Source organism: Natrix helvetica (genome assembly GCF_964273705.1).
Source record: "Natrix helvetica genome assembly, chromosome: 6".
In the NCBI taxonomy this organism is placed as follows: Eukaryota; Metazoa; Chordata; class Lepidosauria; order Squamata; family Natricidae; genus Natrix; species Natrix helvetica.
In genome coordinates, this window is record NC_138553.1 from 83,081,946 (window position 1) to 83,089,262 (window position 7,317).

The 7,317-nt window shown below is 43.7% G+C and overlaps 1 long non-coding RNA gene across 1 annotated transcript; it reads left to right on the top strand.

Annotated features, from left to right (window-relative positions):
• The first annotated feature begins 1,443 nt into the window (after positions 1-1,443).
• LOC309394762 lies at positions 1,444-6,959 on the top strand. The gene is made up of 3 exons (XR_014175786.1): positions 1,444-1,587; positions 4,934-5,046; positions 6,520-6,959. It is a non-coding gene; the product is annotated as an uncharacterized lncRNA (long non-coding RNA).
• The last annotated feature ends 358 nt before the right edge of the window (positions 6,960-7,317 follow it).

Consider the following 7,317-nt stretch of genomic DNA (forward strand, 5'->3'; position numbering starts at 1 on the left):
TGAAGGTGGCTGACATGAGCGAAGCAAGCACGAGTGCACTCACATTTGCAAACTGGTAGGGAAAGTAAATGTATCCCACTCCTGGCCTGTTGGGACCGAGTCAGTTTTAGTCCAAGATCTTTTGATCCAGAGGGAGCCCTTTGCATTTCTCGGCTGCGGAAAGGAAGGTTTGGGCCTTATTCAAGGAACAAAATCCCTCCCGGCGTTTCCGAGAAGGCCACTGTTCGCAAATCAGCTCTGAGCCATCCCACCCTTTCCCTCTGCAGCGGAAATATCTGGGTCACGCCAGAGGTAATTAAATTTCACATTTCACACTCTCCGTAGGTTTCTAATGGCCTTAATTTCGAGCAGATCAATAGTAAGAGGAGAAACTTGCTGGTAGCACTTTAGAAGTTTCACTTGAAAGCATGACAAATGGCCTTTGCGTCCACTCCTTCCTGTCCGAGAGAGACACGAAAGAGCCCGGCTCAGCATTTTGAGTTGCTCTTTAAATGCTAATATATATATATATATGGAAAATAAAACTCGGAGGAACAAAGGAAAGGTGAAGCCATTCATTCTCCTGCCAACATCTTGGTCACCACACAAGATGCTGAGACTCTAGAAAAAGTGCAGAGACGAGCAACCAAGAGGATGAAGGGACCGGAGGCTAAAAGATACGATGAATGGTTGCAGGAACTGGGCATGGCTAATGTAGAGAAGAGAAGGATCAGGCAGGAGACCCAAATACCAGCTGGCCAGCGGGAGGCACGCATTCATGCGCGATGGAGCTGATGGCTCGTGTGCCAGCAGAGAAAGTCAGCATGCCACCTGTGGCACACATGCATAGTCTCACCATCATGGAGTTAGGGCCTCTTCGTCTCACCGTTCGCTTGTGTTCTTATAATTTGATGGTTAGCTTTCTCCCCATCTGTCTTACATAGTCACAGGGACAATCCTTGCAGGGGATCTGGTCAGGGTTGGTTCCGGCTTCTTTTACTGCCGGTTCAACTCAGGGACGCATGCGCAGAAGCAAAAAACAAAATGGTGGCTACTATGGCACCCCAGATAGAACCGGTTCGAGTGCGGGTCCAGCCGAGTTACTACCTACTCGGCTGAACCAAGCCAAACCGGTAGGAACCCACCTCTGAATCCGATAGATTACATTGGAAGTATCTCCCACCTCCAAGCGATCTCTACGATGCAAGGTTTTTGTCCGCGGATATCTTGGTGAAAACTCCAGAAGTTCCTGAGAAGTTCTTCAGGTATAAATCTCCTCTCTCTTAAATATTTGCTCTTGGTTGTTTGGCTTTGGAAATTCTCTTCTCGGTCCTAGGCAAATATATGGGGTGTTTAGGAAATTTTCTACTTCTAGTAAAGCTCGTTTTGCTTGTTTTCCTCTCTCTCTCTTCCGATTTGCTTCAGAACGGTTGCTTAGGCAACGTTCTCCTCGTGATCTGGATCAACATTTTCTCCTCTGCGGAAAGGAAGTTTCTTTATGAATTCAAGGATTGAACATCAGGGCACCCAGTTCTGGTAAGAAGCAAATTACATCTACAAATCAGCTCCTTGGACAAGCCTATTTGAAACTTTTCCGCCTTCTATAAGGTACTGACCCCGTCATGTATGAATTATCCTTCTTCCTGAATGCAAGAGCCGTTTTAACGAGGGTCTCTCAAATTCAGTGGGTTTCCATCTGTTCATTCTCAGCCATTTATATCAGCCCATAATGCACTGATTGCGTGGGACAATTACCGTATTTTTCAGAGTATAAGACGCACCGTTTTCCCCCCAAAAAAGAGGGAGAAAATCTGTGTGTGTCTTATACACTGAACACAGCATTTTTGCCCTCTCAAAACCCTGCCTCATTCACAAAAATGGACGTGCAGAGAGTTTGTGAGGCCTGCAAAGTGCTCCTGGCAGCTGGGGAGGGCAAAAACAAGAAATAAATGGGTGGTTTTTGCCCCCCACCATCCCCCAGTAGCACTCTACAAGGCTTTCAAAGCCTATGCATGCCCTGTTTTTTTGCAAAAAATGGGCAATCTTTTGCTCATTCCCCCCCCTCCCCTCCCAGCCTCCATGAGCACTTTGCAGGCCTCTCAAACTCTCTGCATGCCCCATTTTTCACAAAAAATGGGCAGAGAGTTTGGGAGGCCTGCAGAGTGCAAAAACGTTTTTTAAAATTTACCTCTTCAAAATCTTGGTGCGTCTTATACTCTGCTGCGTCTTATAGTCCGAAAAATACGGCAATTCTTCATTTAGTCCAGGAAAACAAACACTTAGAACTCCAACCTCCTTAATTATAAGAATTGCCCTTAAACTTTGCAACCGAAATGTGGAATGCCGCAGGAAGGTTATCGTCCTACTGAATCATTTTTACGAAGATGTGATCAGAGCCTAAACAGACAAATGACAAGAAGCCAGGCAGCTCTTTGTGAACTTAGCACAACAGCTTTGCGGGTGCAATGCAAGGAAATGGCAATTGTAAGAAGGAATCTGATGCGTGTCAGCCATGAATACCACCCAGGGGTGAAATTCAGCCGGTTCTGACAGGTTCTGGAGAATCGGTAGCAGAAATTTTGCGTAGTTTGGAGAACTGGCAAATGCCACCTCTGGCTGGCCCCAGAGTGGGATGGGGAAGGAATGGAGATTTTGCAATGTCCTTCCCCTGCCACGCCCACCAAGCCACGCCCACAGAACAGTGGTAGTTAAAAAAATGAATTTCACCATTGATACCAACTCTGCACTAAAGGAACAGTTATAAGTCAAGGACTATCTATAGTGCTTTCAGCTGTGATGGGTTCTAATGTGAATATATATCGGATTTTTCTTAGCTTAAATGCCTTGGCCTTCCTTGCTTTTTGTTCAAAAATGAAAGATGTGCAGGATTTTCCTTCCCTCTAAACAAAGAAGGAATCAGGCGATAAAGGCTTATAAAAAATATCATATATATTAATCTAACGCCGTTGCAGAGTCTTCCGCCAGGTTCTTAAGCTGGCTCAGTAACGGTTCTTGCTTCCCGGTGAAAATGAGAAATCTTTTTGGCTTCGGTGATTCCGAAGCGCTCGACGGGAAGAGGTTTGGTGTGCATTTGGATGGTTTGACTGGATATATTCTTAAGGCAACAATAGAAACCACTGAGAAGAATACAGCTGTTGTGTGACACTGCTGTCTTCTAATCCATGTAAGTTCAAGGCAAGCCTACATTCTCCCTCGGTAGGAAAATAAAATGTCACGCACCCCATGGAAGAAGAAAAATAAACAAGCATCCCAGTTCCCAATAGCAAGGCAGAGGTTTTATCATTGCAAATGATATTAAAGTGTCAGTCCATAATGTGTTTCCTCAGAAGATAACCCGTTGAGTCACTTTAGAGCTTATCCAGATGTTCAGAAGAAGGTGCTTTCCCCAAAAGGCAACTGGACTTTCTTGGTTTATTTATCTTTGAAAATTTTTCTCCCACCTCTCTCTCCCTCCTTCCATCTCTCTGCTGATTCTTTATTTAAACTTACATTTGTATATCAGTGTTTGCATGACCTCTGTAAATGCCATATGATAGGTAGGTAGGTAGGTAGATAGATGTTAAATAGATAGATAAGAGATGAGAGAGAGAGAGAGAGAGAGAGAGAGAGAGAGAGAGAGAGAGAGAGAGAGGAGATGAGAGAGGGGAGAGAGGGGAGGGAGGGGAGGGAGGGGAGGGAGGGATAGAGATAGATTGATTGATAGATGAGAGATGAGAGTGAAAGAGAGATAGAGATAGATGATAGAGAGATAGAGAGATAGAGATAAGTAATAGAGATAGATAGAGAGAGAGAGATAAAGAGAGATAGATAGATAGATGATAGATAGATAGATAGATAGATAGATAGATAGATAGATAGATAGATGATAGATAGATAGATGATAGATGGATAGATAGATAGATAGATAGATAGATAGATAGATAGATGATAAATAGATAGATGATAGATAGATAAGAGATGAGAGAGGGGAGGGAGGGATAGAGATAGATAGATGGATTGATTGATTGATAGATAGGTGAGAGATGAGAGTGAAAGAGAGATAGATAGAGATAGATAGATAGATGATAGATAGATAGATAGATAGATAGATAGATAGATAGATAGATAGATAGATAGATGGATGGATAGATAGATAGATGATAGATAGATAGATGATAGATAGATAGATGATAGATAGATAGATGATAGATAGATAAGAGATGAGAGAGGGGAGGGAGGGATAGAGATAGATAGATAGATAGATAGATAGATAGATAGATAGATAGATAGATGGATGGATGGATGGATGGATGGATGGATGGATGGATGGATGGATTGATAGATAGATGAGAGATGAGAGTGAAAGAGAGAGAGAGAGAGAGAGAGATGATACATAGATGGATGGATGGATGGATGGATGGATAGATAGATAGATAGATCGATGAGAGATGAGATAGAGAGATAGAGAGATAGAGATAGAGCTGTAGGTAGGTAGGTAGATGAGAGAGAGGGAGAGAGATGAGAGAGAGGGGAGGAAGGGAGGGAGGGGGGGAGAGAGAGAAAGAGAGAGAGAAACAAGCAAGGAAGCATCCATCTCTGAGCTTAGAAGTCTCTCTGTAGAACAATGCTGGATTTTTATGCAACCAACTGGCTGAGGGGAAGAGCTTTGCTGCGTTCTCCTCGCCCAGAGACCTCCCAGCTTTTGCATCAGGTTGAAGCTTTCCAGAGAAGCTGCTGCCTGATGCATATTTTATGTGTGGTATAGATTAGTCACAAGCTAGCAGCCTCGGGATGCGCCCCTCTGCTCGGTTAATAAAAGCTACACCAGCAAGACCGTACCAACTTTTTAAAAAATCTGTGTTGCTAGGCACAAAGAGCATGCATAAAATATGAGGCTGCCTTCAAGTCAGTCTGGAGCCCTGGGAATTGCCGTCGTCTTTTCTTTTTTTTCCAGGGATATTTTTGCGACTTCCCAGAAGACTGATCGACATGGCTACAATTTCCAGAGACTAACCATCTGCAGGTAGTCCTGGACTTACGACCCTAAAGGACCCTGGGATTTATGTTGTGAGTCATAAGTTGTGGGCCCCATTGTGATAGGCTCAATTTTATTGATTCATTTTGCAGTGCTCGTTAAGCAAACTCAATAATACGCATGTATCCTCCTTATGAATACATGAGAATGAATGACAGCAAAACCGTCATTAAAATGGTGTCATGTGATTGCAGAATTCTGCAACGGATCGTAAGGGCGAGCAGGTCGCTAAGTGCCTGAACTGTGGACACACCTTCTCAAGGTGTGTGTCCGGCCGTTGTCACTCTAGAACCAGATCGTAAGTTCGCCTTGCAGGGAATCCAGTTAAGCGAGGACTATAACTGTTAAAAGAGGCTGGTTTTCCTGAGTGTTTGAGCTCAACCAAAGCCATCCATGTGTCCTGTGGTGGAATGGAGTCTGGATTCCCAAAGAGAGGGGGTGCTATTCCAGAGGAACAAGAGATGGCAAAGTTTAGATAGTTTGCTCAGGTGTGCTGACCTAGGCTTCCCAAGATCATGAAGCCAACTCCTCATCCTGATAAAACCTCTTTTATTTATTTTACAGGGAATTCCTCTCCAGCAAAGTCTTTCAAGAGATTTCACAACTACAGACCTTGATCAGGCTTGGAGAGCTGCCAGGCCGATATCTTCCAAACTCCAAGCTGTAGCAGCAATTCCTTGGCAAGAAGTCAGGAACAGATCTTCACCCTAATGAATTCAAGTAATTGTCTCCTGCAAACTCCACTCCCCTTTCGCTCCTCTTTATTTCCTCTGGGAAGGGCCATTCACCGTCCACCTGTGCCTTTACTCCCGAGTCAGCTCTTGTTACTTAACTGTTCCCTTCTCCTGGCAGCTCTGCGTACTATGCGCACACTGGAACAGGCTCCAGCTGTTCTTCTGCCCCCCTGATCTCCGAATCCAAAGGCATCTGATAACTGTCGGACAGCCCTGGTCCCATCACTGCCTCCGGCATAGAGCCAAGGGAAGGAAGGAATAGGGAAGGGAGGGAGGGTGAAGGGAAGGAGGGAAGAAAGGGATAGGCAAGGGAGGGAGGGGGAAGTGAGGAAGGAAAGAGGGAATAGGGGAGGGAGGGAGGGAGAGAGGAAAAGAAGGAATAGGGAAGGGAGGGAGGAAGGAAAGTAATCCTCCCTAGACGTTCTCAAAATATATCTTAGTGATGCAAATAGTTGCTTACAACCTACTGAGCCACATCTACTGAACTCAGATAAAACAGTCCAACTTTTTACAACCCTACTTAATGTAACTAACATAACTGGAGGTAATGGCTTATGGGCTTTGTATGGTGGGTTTTAATTTTGTAAGCCAGCCAGAAGCACTCTTTATATATTTACTCATATAAATTCATTTAATATATAAATATTTTAACTGCATCTTAACCTGCCCGGCGAGTTCTACCAAGAGATTTCCTCACTTTTCCTTCCTTTATTTTTTTACAATATATTCCTTAGTCCCATTTAAAGACTTACCTCTTTTTTTTTAAAACAGAGGGGTTTACCACGTAGAAGAATCATATTTGGCATCACACATGAAACTGCAGCTTTAAGTTTCAATTAACTTCATCCAAATACCATTGAAATATTTTACAGGCAGCCGATATCAGGCTGTCTTTTCGATCCAACGTCAGGGAAAGAAACAGAAATGAGAAATTTCTCAAGAAAGGTGCTTATAATATAAGCCACCGCCAAAAAAACCACTTTATTTTGGCCCTTGTCAATCTTTGACAAGAGGTTAATAAGCTTTTTAGTATTGGACTGTGTATCTGCCCTTCGGTCACATATATTTAGAGCAGGTTACAAGTGGCTTCAGTTTTTTCCATCAAGGCTGCTGGGGGGAAAATGTGTTTTCCGCAAAAGAATAAATATTGCACACTAATATTCTGGCCTCAGAAAACACAGAGTTGTGTGGGAAGAGAAGGCTGTAATTTTTTTTCCAGCAAAATTATAGCAATCTTTTTATTTCCTAAAAGGGCTTGTGTGTCACATCAGTCATTTGCCTCTAAGCAGCTTACAAACCCCAGCATAAAAAATAGGGAAGAATGTGGTGGTTTTGTTTAAGGCACTGTGAGATAAAAAGGTAAAAGTTCCCCTCGCACATATGTGCCAGTCGTTCCCGACTCTAGGGAGCGGTGTCATCTCAGTTTCAAAGCCAAAGAGCCAGCGCTGTCCGAAGACGTCTCCATGGTCATGTGGCCGAATGACTCAATGCCAAAGGCGCACAGAACGCTGTTCCCTTCCCATCAAAGGTGGTTCCTATTTTTCTACTTGCATTTTTTACATACTTTCG